Raw genomic sequence first — 13,072 nt, 5'->3', positions numbered from 1 at the left:
TTGATGCTAAAAACATATGACATTAATAACCAAGAAGAACTAGGAAAACATTAAACAATGTTTGGTCACAGACAACTAAACTAGATAAAACGCCTCCATAGGCTCTGTTAACAGTTCTCTTTTTCTTGCTAAGCCCTAACCTATTGTACTCAACTATACTTAGGTGGTTATCTAAAATCCACCCACAAATTATATGATTAAAATTAGAGTTCATGACATGTTGAACTTGTTAAAATTTAATGTTTCAAATTTTATCTGTGACACTTTGGATGGAGCCTATAAACATTTGGTGGACCCAAACTATTTAGGGGTTGCCATTTTATCAAATCATTCCATAGAAAAACTTCAACCTTTTTCTAATTTACAACGCTTTAACCTCACTTATAGAGTAATCTATATATGGTTATCTAGATAAGATCATGGAATTCCAAAAAAATACTAAAAAAAAATTTGAGGCTCATGATTATCACATAACCGTAACTAGTCTACAAAAAAGGTGCATTGAAACCCTTACCACATGTTCTCCTACCTGTAATAGGAAATTCAGGTCCACTAGCCCTCTTCTTTGTTGTTTGGTATATTAGCCTCCCACCTGCCATCAAAACAATAAGATACACTAAAACCTACAAAAAATATATAAATGAATTAAGTAGTCGTCAATCATTCAAATAACTAAAGAAATACACACTGAAACTAGAAAAACTTGAGAGGATTTCAGAAAACATTTAGTCTTTAGATCCCTAGTATAGTTATATTTCATCTCATAGTTGTGGTGCTTGTAATAATCTAGCCTCTACATTATCTCTCCCTTTTAGCTGGAAACCTCAAATTGCAAAGGACTCTCACCTCCCACTGATTAGGGTTTATTCAATTGGAGAACAAAGATTGTGAAATGAATAGCACCTCCCATTGATTAGGGTTTATTGCTTTAGGGTTTTTATTTCCGTCCTTTTAAGGTTTCTTATTTATGTTTTCCTTTTTGTGCTTCATATTGAATTATAAAAAGTGCAACAAACAGAACATACACACACTCACATATATCATGTTATGACTAAGCTCTTCTAGATAACCTCAAAGGAATAAAATTGAATAAAACATATTTGTAGTTTACATTTTTACATCTTTTAAAATTGAATAAAACATATTTCAATCATACTTGAGTTTTTAAAAATTGAATAAAACTTATTTGAGTCATAAGGAATCGATTGAAATACTTGGACGACTAAGTAAATTTAGGAAATTTTATAACATTATATAAAATTCTAGAAATTTTTATCATATATTATTTTTGTACCTATACTAAATTCCAATACAATTGAATTATATCATGTTATGAAAAAGCTCTTGTAGATAATCTCGAAAGAAATAATATTGTTCATAAAACTTAATTGTTGTTTACAATTGACATGTTTTAAAATTGAATATAATTTATTTCAATCCTATTTTGATTTTTTAAATTGAACCTTGAGATAAGAAATTAATTGAAATACTTAAAAAATTTGATCATGCAATGGTATATGGATCGGTGACATAAAATTCCATGTATAGATTTTTTATAATAATATGGATGACTTTAGAATTCAAACGTTGTATTTTTAAAATTGAATTGTGATAACATACATGTTGATTTCACTAATAGACACTTTCTACAAGCTAATATGAAGCATATTTATAATTCTTTGTATGCTCAATATTAAATCAATGCATGATATATTTTAGTTAATTTAAATATCAAAGTGACCTACATCATAATAAGAATGTACTTATATTATGTTATGAGTAAGTTCTTGTAGATGTCCTCAAAAGAAATAAAATTGAATAAAACTTATTCGTTATTTACATGACATCCCTTAAAATTGAATAAATTTTATTTCAATTTTATATATGTTTTTTAATTAAAACTTGACATCAGGAATTGATTGAAATTTACTTAAGAGAGTTTCCCATGCAATGGTATATGGGTGGGTCTCAAATTTTTCCATATATAGTTTTTTCAAATTATAATATGGATGGGTTTAGAATTCAAATAACTTATTTTTAAAATTATTGTAATAACATACATGTTGATTGCACTAAAAGATACTTTATACAAGCCAATATGAAACATATTTGTAATAGTTTCCATGCTCAATATTAATTTGATACATGACATATTTAAGCTCATTTTAAGTATCAAAGTAACTTGCATCATAGTAAGATTCTATTCATATAATGTTATGACTAATCTCTTGTAGATGACATTAAAAGAAATAAAATTGAATAAAAATAACGTCAATTTTCATTAGTGTTTTTTAATTGAACCTTGAGATAACCAAGTAAATTTAGGAAACTTCATATTTAATTTATATAAGATTATAGAAACATATCTCATTAATTGTTTAAATTGGTATCTTAAATTTCAATACATATGACTTAAATATAATGTTATGAATAATCTCTTGTCGATGATCTCAAAAAAATAAAAATTGAATAAAACTTATTTATTTCTTACCAAACATCTTTTCAAATTGAATTCAAAACTGATTTCATTCCTATTTGTGTTTTTTATTTCAACCACAATATATTTTAGTTAATTTTAATTATCAAAGTGACTTGCATAATAACTTAATATTGTACTTATTTTCTTAGTCTATGAAACAAGAAATCAAAATTGTTATATTTTTTAATAAAAGTTATACTATATAGAAAAAAATTTAAACTAGTGAAATAATTAATAGATCCATCAACTTTAAAATTTAATGGAAATCCATAAACATGATTAATAAAAATCCATAAACTAAAATAATGAAAGTATCAATAAATTGTCAATATGAAAATATATCCAAATTACAAATGTTACAAGAACATCCATAAACTGAAATAATCTTCAGTTACATCCATAAACTGTCCACATATTAAAATATACAAAGTCTATATCACATATGAACGTGCCGTATGAAATGGGCTTGAAAATATACAAACTATCCACTCTAAGTCAACTAGAACTCCTATGTGAGTTCCCCTCCACAAAGTAGTTGTCCAAAATCTAATACTACAATATAACACATTCAACTTCAAATTAATTACATCATTATTTGAACCAAAAAAACAATATGAAAATAAATGATTTTGAACCAAATTTAATTACATATATGAATCTACAAAACTCATTCGAGTTCAAATGCAAGTCAGATAGGATGGGGGTATGTTGAATTTGGGTTTGTTGCTCCCCTGTTTGTGGCTAAAAGATTGGGTCCTACATTGATGGACCTACATTGTTAGTGCCTCAATACCCGACATCCCACTCATGTTTCCACATAACTGCAACATTGAAATTACTCTACATATGGGCTTGCATACACAATGGGAAGGAAAAATTATAATTAGTTTACAAATTAATTAGTATGCATGTAAGAAAAGAAGATGTTGAAATCTTATGAATAAAAAAAGTTTACCACAACTACTAGTCCATGTGGTTGTACATAGTGACTCTCTTCCACATGAATGTTATGAGGTGGAGGTGGAGGTGGAGGAAAATCCATAGAAACATGCATCAGTGGGAGCTGGTCTCACTAATGAACTGCCCCTTTAGATGACCTCATAAGCTCATCCATGTATTTGGGTTGTGTCTACATGTTATCATGAACTTATTAATATAAATGTAATCTAATACGAACTAAATTAATATAAATAATTATGTATAATTTTGTGATCAAAATCAAAAGTTTCGTATATATGTACCTGGTATGTGTCACGTGTGCCATGTACCCTCCAAATGTCATAGATGACATCATGATACATACATGTATATGACAAAAGTTGCTAAACGGGTAGACTCATAAGATATGAATCATCATATAATGTAACTAGGGGGGCACGAGGCAATGGTGGTGGTCTTTTCATCACTCCATGCAATGCAACATACGCATTAGCCAATGTTGTTCGCATGATATCTGTTATGGTATCTCGAGTCTCAATGTCAACTTGTGACCGCTCCTCTAGCTTTGTCGAGAATATCGTGCTTCGTGATGGCTGTGGAAATAATATTAGAGGTGGTGGTACATTAGACAGTCCCAACGAGTGTTGTCATGATCATAGGTATGTCCCAAGCCAAATCCATAATACTCAGATCCAGTGCTGGCATAATCTGACCTTATATTTAGCATGAAATCTGCATATATTTACTTTGAAAAGTAAAGGGGGACCTCACAATGGTGGTAGAACTAGCCCCAAACTCCAATGAATCAATCATAGACAAAATGCACTGCATCAACATTCTAAAAATATTTAAGTGGAATTGAACCTTTATGTCTTGTAGGGTACTTTGGAGGGATGTAGAAAAACTCCCCACAAACATCAAATTTCTTGGCGTCCTCTTTCACCACCTCCCAAGTATGTAGGCCTCTAACCTCCTGATTCCTAATCCTTTTTATGGAAGGTAGGACGTGTCTCTCTGGGCCCACCCTCCAGTATGTCTTAATCAACTTATCAATTTTATCCTGGATCAAAGACAAAATATGCTTAGTAGGTGAACTAGGAGGGATTTTATCCAGCTTGTCTATGATCCATGTATGTTTGGCTATAATTTCCTCCAATGTGATACTAGTTGTAGCATAGTCCCATGCAACGGTTGACGTTGCACTGTTATCCTCAGCTTCGCCCTTCTAAGGTTCTGCAAACCATAAACATAATTTAACATATATATTTAAAAAACTAGAAGCATAATAAAATATACATTAAATTCAAACACATTAGTTGAAGGTGATTTAAAAATTAAAGATAATTTCATGACATAAACACATAAAGTTTTTAAAGATGATTTAAAAAGTCACCTGCAACATGTGAAGATGGTCCACTGTGTATAAGATGATAATCAATAGAGACAGAAACATTGCCTCTAATACTCTATGATGCAGGAGCATTGGCTCAAGTACCAAATTATATCTATGTTAGCTTAGGGGGTTGCTGGTATTAATTGGAAGTTGGTTTCCTAGGGTCGATTAAATGTATTTTTTATAAGTTATTAATAGGTTTGAATTGTAAGTGTTCTCGAATGTTTGAGGACATGATTAGATCTAGTCTGGTGAGATTTTGTAGGGATAAGAAATCCTAATTTAGTTTTTAGTTAGAGGTTTGTGGATCGTTGGGGATATCAAGATCTAGTTGATGAAAAAGTGGAACTGAATCATAACCGGTTCAGAATCCTAGATAAAAAAAAAAAAAAAAAAAAAGTCCCGAGGAATTTGGAAGCCTACGGGCAATATGAGAAGAGGAGGCCATTAATTAGAGTAAATCAGGCCTAAGAAGGGAAAAAAAAACCTTCAGATATATGTTTTTATACAGAGGATTCACTGGGGTGTTAAGTTCTTTGTCTCATGGTGAGTTCCAATTGCATTCGAGTTTAGTGGTGACGGGTGTAATGTTAAACCAGTTTATGGTTGTTCTATCCATTTTGTTCTCTTTGGTGTTTATGGTTGTTCCGGTGTTCGATTACTTCTGTCGTATCACATTAATTCCATTGCATTTGGTAATGTTATATATGGCGGTTCCCTCGCTCTGTGTTGTGGCTTTGATTGGTGGTTGTTTTAAATTGTTCCTTTTTTGGTAACCAACTCATGTTTGAAAGCTCCCAGCAAATCCACAAAAACCTTGGCCGATTCCATGAGCTCTAGTCCACCAAAGGCAGAGCTCAAGGTTGTGGAGAAAGAAGAGTCGAATCTGTCGCTAAGCGTTGAAGCATTGAATGCCGAAGAGGATGCCATCGAGCCATTTTACGATTTGAAAGAGCCAAGTGTCCAGGCCGAGGCTGCGGCGGAGAAAGAAGTTCCCATCAGGTATCCACTGACATTACCTTGGAGTTGGTTACACTTCCAGTTCTTTCAGGACTGAGATTTCTGTCTACGTTTCTTGAATAATGTATCTCATCCAATTGACTGTGAAGAAAGCCTACCTCACTAGTCATTTGGCGTACTTGTGCTTGGAGATTTCACATGCTTCATACATATTCAGGATTAGTTGATTCTGGCAAAGAACGAGCTGGGGCAGGGTGCCATAATCTTGAATGCTTGTAGCAATATAATTGAGGAGGCCGAATTGTCATAGGGCCTGTAGCAGCTTACTTAGAGGAGGTCCGAATTGGTATGAAGGTCATGCAGCCTTAAGCCTGCATCATTTTTGGTATCAGAGCAGGAAAATATTTCCTGCAGAAAGGAGTTTTTGCGTGTGAAGAAAGAAGAGTGTGACCAGCCAAGGTGACAGAGCTGGTAATCAGAAAGACTGGTAGGACAAAAAGACAAACATGCGTGTTTTGTGTGCAAGGGTTCAAAGGTTGCGCCAAGAGAGGGTAGGTCTTGGGAAAAGGCACAGTAGTAAGGAGGTAAGATAGCAAAGATGGGATGTGATTAATACTCCCAAGGAAAAGTTGCAGAGGGCAAATGGCCAAGGACAATAAAGATCAAAGATAACAAAGATGAAAGATAGCAGAGAGAGCTAAAAATTTCATTTTCAAGGGAGATTTTAAATCCAAACACATAACAGAACAGAGAGGCAAAGATTTTTACTCTCAAAGAAAGAATTTGCAGAAAGAAAATAATTTCAGATAGTCCATGCAAAATGCAGATGGACATGATCCTACAGGGATCATAATATATATATATATATATACATATACATACCTATATATATATATATATATATATATATATATATATATATATATATATATATATATATATATATATATATATGATGATATTTTATTTTAACTAAGTTGATAAACTGTGATTGAAGGTTTTCAGTAGCAGACAAAGGGAAAAGCAGAGCAAAGAAAGAACTCTGAAGTGGCATTGAACCTAAATAATTCAACAAGAGATTGGACAAAGAGGACAACTAAAGTGTTCTCAAGGGAGAGTGAGAGATTGCAGAAGCCTAAAAGGAGAAAATATGTTGCTCAAGAGAAGGTTCCAGATAGAGGACCATGCTTACCAGAATACTGAGTAAGGAGAGCTTAGTGAGGTAAGATTGCAGTAAGGAAGACTTGTTGTTGCGGAGACTTGTTACAATGGAGTGAGGAGCTCCTGAAGAGAAGATGAAGACAAAGATGATGGAAGATCATTGCAGAGGTTCTAAAGAAAAACACTACAAAGGAAAGGATTCTAAGACAAAAGGAATGAAGAGGATGAGTAAAGAGGAGCTTGACAAGCAACTTGCTGACATAAAAACAAGATTGGAGATATTGACAGAGCTGCTACAAGAACCAAAAGACCAAAAAAGAGGATGGACCTTTCCACTAAAAGGAAAGAAGGTGATTTGGGACTCATTACAAATGAGGTGGAAGGAAAAGGAGATTGCCTTATGGACAAAGGAACTCAAGTTCTTTGAGTCTAGGATAAGAATTGAAGATGCCACAGGAAAAATTGTTCATAGGAAAATGCTTGAAGAAGTAGGAGAAGCAGATGAAGTTATCTGCAAGCCAAAGGAAGGAATATCTCTGGATGATGATGTTGAAGAGGTGAGATTGTATGAGGGTCTCAAAAGTTCAGAAGAGAACTTGGATCAGCATACTGAAATGTTAACAAGAAACCTTGAGGAAAGCTTAAGGAGATATCTTGAAATGGTGATAGGAAGACTAGAAGGAAATTCAAAGAAACAGGTTGAACCAGTGATAGAAGAATTGAAGGAACACTCAACAAAACATACTGAAATGTTGTTTGAGACACTGAAGTATCATATTTGTAGTACTAATTCAAGTGTTAATGTCAATTACGTAGGTGAAAAAGGACAACCAATGAAGATTGTCAAAGAAGTTCACGAAGAAGAGACTATGTTATCTGAAAACATAGTAAAATATCATCATGCTGTCATGATGATAGGCATGTTTGAGTCAACCATGGGAGATGTTGGGGTGATCAACCTGAAAAAGATACCTCAAGGAAGAAGACATGAAGTAGAAATTCACCTTAGCAAAAGGCGGAAAAAAGGAAGAAGGGCTGACAATAACAAGAAGTCAACAATAGGATCAAGGAGAAGAAGAAAGAATCTCTCATCAAGAAGCTAATGTATGAGAGAAGAAGCTAGAGTTACTAGAGAAATGGCTAAAAGCACTAGTACCTGATGAAGACTGCAAGATATCTTCCACATTTCTTCCTCGGTCCTTGTCATAATTGACTGGGAGAGGAATTTGTAGAGACAAAGAGATGGCTAGTAGAGGTTGCATGCAACCCCCTTTTGCTAGAGACTTTCAAGGCCCAGGCATGGGGCCTGAGATATATGGTCCAGCCATGGGACCTCCTATAGGTCATCATCCTTTGGATATGTTACCATCACCAGAAGTGTTGGAGCATAAGCTTACAACGCAAAGTGCGGAGGTGCAAAGGCCTGCAATAGAAAATCAAAGCTTAGCTGCAACACATGGAGCTTTGAGACAAGATCCTGTTGATGAGCCCCAGAAACGAGTAATTATAAGGGCTCATTCAGCCTCCTAGTTTGACTTAATCCACCATTATCATTAGTTTATTGCATTTTTTTATTAAATTTATGCTAATAGAGTGAATTGGGTTAGTCATTATGCCAACAAGTCTAACATGTGCTTTATGCAGATTTTTGGTCAATTTTGAGACAAAATCAAAGGTTTAAATGAGCACTTGGCAGCCAAATTCGTGGAGAGGATTTGTAGGAAGGTGTCCCCTTCATTTATGACCCCTTACATCAAATTCTCCATCAAAAACTCGGAGCACAAGGGGTAGCCAAGAAAGTCAAGTAGGACTGTTGTTAACTGCAAGTTTTGGCAGCCGAGTCCCTAAAGTTTAGGAGGATTGTTGGGGTCCTCAATTTTTATAAATAAGAAGGCTTAGGGCCTCATTCCTGTTAGTCATTTGTTAGTCATTTTTTAGGCAGATGTTAGCTAGTTTGTAGTTCGATTTTAGGAGGAGTTAGTCAGATGTTAGTTAGATTTTAGTCAGTAGGTTAGCTCTGCATTTCAACACATTTTCAAGCTTTTTCTTGTAGACAATTTTTGGGATGTAACTATTATTTCTTGCTCAATAAAGATGAATCCAGCTTTGCACCAGCTCTAATCTTTCTTAGGAGGCTGTAGCTCTTGGGGTTGGGCCCAACCCAAGTGCCCAGTACCTCCTTTGTGTACTTTTATGTGTCTTTGCTGCATTCATAGAATAATTTCTGCTATTTAGATTAAAATCTTGCTTTGTTACTTAGGTCATTTTGGATGATTAAAGTAGCTTTTCTTACTTCAGGTTGATTTGATAGTTTGGTAGAGGAAAAGATCTGCAAAAAGGCCATCAAGAAATCCTTGATCTCATCTCTCCCTCCTTGGGACCATGAGCTGAGACCAAGGCATACTTGTTGCCACAAAAACACTGTTCTTGCTTCTTCATGCAATTGCTAGTGTTAGATTTTTAAGTTAGGGAAGTTGATACCAGTTTTACTTGCATGTTTAGAATTTGTCCTTGCTTAGATTTCATAATCATCTTACATGATTTGCTGCCAATAAACTTTTGTTCATCATGCTTATGGTTTCTAGGTCAAATTAGGTCAAAATAGCTAGATCTTTGGTTTTCTTAATCTTTGTTGATTAGTTTTGGAAAATAACATGCAGAACACCTATGTTACCTCCTTGCCTACCCTTCCTCTATCATGCAACCTTGCTCCCTCCATCCCTGAACCAAATCTGATCGCCTTAACCACTCCTCATCCTCATTCACCAGGTCCTAGACCTCCTCACACCCTTATCTCACCTCCATACCCACTTCTTCACCTTTTTTCCACCATCAGTCCTTCAAAATTCCCTTTCGGAACATCCTGTAGAAACATCCTATAGAAGCTACAGTACATCCTGTAGAACCCCTGCAGACTTCCTGTAGAAGCTCACGTAAGCAGTTTCTTGAGATCCGATCACTGTGAAACTTGCTGGAAGGGTGCTAGGGACCCCTTAGGCCCTCTTCTCACCTTCCCAACCTCCTGCAAGCATTTCCTTTTGCCAATCAACCTCTGCACAGAAAAAATAGTCAAAGCACATGCATAATAACTCTGCGAAATTACTCAAAAATGGAAAAAGATGTTTTCTTTATATTTCTCTTCAAAAGTAGCTTAGTCACATGCATTTTACCTTTCTAGAAGTCAATGGAATCCATTTCTGTAGCTTTCATCCTTTTACTTGCACCAGTAGGGTTAGTTGGTAAAACTAGGGTTTGCTAGGGTTTGCATTTCCTTTCAGCTTTCCGCTTCTTTTTGCAAGTAGATTAGCCTCCTTTGAGTTAGCTTTCATCCATCATATTTAAAAGCTTCTTCTAAGAGCTCATATAAGTTGGCTTAAGCTCCTAGTGGAGTTCTGCTAGCTCATTAAGTGACAGCTGCGGCAAGAGCTAGTACTTGTGCATATAGCACCGTTGCTTCCAAGTTTGTTACAAACTAACGGATTGATAAAAGTAAAGAAGGGAGCCCCAGGAGTTGCAGCATTATTGCTACAATACTGGAGCCCACCGCCTGTTATGTCTCAATGTGAACTGGAGCAATTGCATTCACATATTGTAGTTATGCAGAATGATAAGGATCAGTAAATTAGAAGTTTTTTGGACAAAATTGCAAATATGGAGGTAGATCTCCAGGTTAGTGAATCTATCAAGGTAGAGTTGCAACAAGCTCGTTCTGATGCATAAAGTCTTCAATCAGCTAGAAAAGATTTAAATGAGCAAGTGCAACAACTAAATCAAGAATTGCAATGAGCCCATGCAGAAGTTCAACAGATTCCTCCTATGCATACGGAAGTAGAAAGCTTAAGGCAAGAGCTTTGATCTGGAAGGGATGCATTCGAGTATGAAAAGGCTGCAAGCAGTAAGAAAGTAGTAAAGGAAGAAGTTCAAAACTGTGAACCAGGGCAAGGAAGCATTATTATAATAGATGATGTGGAGGAAAAGCTTGAAAACTCTTTGAAGGAGTTAAATCAACACACTGAAGTGTTGATGAAACAAGAAAGTCCAAAACAAGAAGTTGAAATACTGTTGAAAGGAGACACACAGTTTGAATATGTGACACAGAGGAAGATGCAGCTAGACTACAGCAACCAGCTAAAGCAGGAAGGAAGAATTAATGAAGAAGACCAACAAGAATATCTACTGGAAATAGAGATTGAGAACATAAGGAATCTGATGTTGAAGCAAACCAGAAGGCAAAGGTTGGTAGTATCAGAAAAGCTGATCAGTCAAGTACTAAAATATTTTCAGCAGGTTAAGAGAATTTGTCCAAATGATCCTGATGCCACCAACAAGCTTAAAGAGACCGAGACAGTAGTTCAAAAAGTTAGACTTATTGAGGCCATCTCAGTGAATGATCTTGAGAATCATTTTGTTGTGGCTTTCATTGATTTTCGTTTAATAGAGGTAGAGACCCAGTATGTTGGTGCTAGAATAGAAGGAGAAAATGTAACATTGGAATCTATAAAGAAAATGATGGATGACTTCAAGAATCAGGAAAATATACACAAAAGGTATTCCTTTCAAATATTATTGCAAGTAAAGGATTTGTTGGAGGCGATGCCATCACTGGTTGACATCAATATTATAAATGGAAAACAATCCACTGTTTGTGGTGACATCCATGGTCAGTATTATGACCTTTTGAACATATTTGAGATTAATGGGCTTCCTTCGGAGGAAAATCCTTATCTTTTTAATGGTGATTTTGTTGATCGAGGATCATTTTCAATTGAATTCATAATTGTGCTATTTGCATTCAAGTGTATGTGTCCAACTAGACTCTATCTTGCAAGAGGAAATCATGAAAGCAGCAGTATGAACAAGATTTATGGTTTTGAGGGTGAAGTCAAGTCCAAGTACAGTGAAAGCATGGTTGAGCTTTTTGCTGAAGTGTTTTGCTACTTGCCTTTGGCTCATGTCCTCAATGACAAGCTTTTTGTTGTCCATGGTGGTCTTTTTGGTGTTGATGGTATAAAACTGGATGATATCAAAGAAATTGATCGATTCTGAGAGCCACCTGAAGAGGTTCTAATGTGTGAAATACTTTGGAGTGATCCATAGCCTCATAAATGGTGTGGTCCCAGCAAACGAGATGTTGGTTTGTCTTTTGGAGAAGATGTGACCAAAAGGTTTTTCCAAGAAAACAATATTGAGTTGGTGGTCAGGTCTCATGAAGTTAAAGAGGAAAGGTCCCATGAAGTTAAAGAGGAAGGTTATGAAATTGAACATGATGGAAAACTTATTACGGTTTTCTCAGCTCCAAACTATTGGTGGCTAGAGAAGGAAGATGAAGCAGGAAGAAGTTGACATGCAACAAAAATGGAGGAGTAGAGCATATGGACAACTCCAGAACAAAGTCTAGGATCCAGGAGGAATTTTCTTTCCTTTTTGAAAGCACATGATCAGGAGATCATGAATGTTTTCAAGTGTGGGATTTTGATGCAAGAGCATTGGCTAAAGTACCAAATTATATCTATGTTAGCTTAAGGGGTTGCTGGTATTACTAGGAAGTTGGTTTCCTAGGGTCGATTAAATGTATTTCTTATAAGTTATTAATAGGTTTGAATTGTAAGTGTTCTCAAACATTTGAGGACTTGATTAGATCTAGTCTGGTGAGATTTTTTAGGGATAAGAAATCCTAATTTAGGTGCTAGTTAGAGGTTTGTGGGTCGTTGGGGATATCAAGATCTAGTTGAGGGAAAGGTGGAACTGAATCATAACCGGTTCAGAATCCTAGGTAAAAAAAAAGAAGACTCGAGGCATTTGGAAGCCTACTAGCAATATGAGAAGAGGAGGCCATTAATTAGAGTAAATCAGGCCTGAGAAGGGAAAAAAAACCCTCAGATATATGTTTGTATACAGAGGATTGACTGGGGTGTTAAGTTCTCTATCTCATGGTGAGTTCCAATTGCATTCGAGTGTAGTGGTGGCGGGTGTAATGTTAAACCAATTTATCGTTGTTCTATCCATTTTGTTCTCTCTGGTGTTTATGGTTGTTCCGGTGTTCGATTACTTCTGTTGTATCACATTAATTCCGTTGCATTTGGTAATGTTATATATAGTGGTTCCCTCGCTCTGTGTTGTGGATTTGATTGGTGGTTGTT

The 13,072-nt window shown here is 35.3% G+C and overlaps 1 pseudogene; it reads left to right on the top strand.

The window, feature by feature from the left end:
* The first annotated feature begins 5,640 nt into the window (after positions 1–5,640).
* LOC149154257 (serine/threonine-protein phosphatase 5 pseudogene) lies at positions 5,641–12,275 on the top strand (annotated as a pseudogene).
* The last annotated feature ends 797 nt before the right edge of the window (positions 12,276–13,072 follow it).

This window comes from Pinus tabuliformis, chromosome 9 (assembly GCF_031772625.1).
Source record: "Pinus tabuliformis cultivar Carrire ecotype Pingquan chromosome 9, CPIR1, whole genome shotgun sequence".
NCBI classification, from domain to species: Eukaryota; Viridiplantae; Streptophyta; class Pinopsida; order Pinales; family Pinaceae; genus Pinus; species Pinus tabuliformis.
The sequence above is the reverse complement of the archived record's forward strand: the minus strand, read 5'-3'. Positions and strand labels throughout refer to the sequence as shown.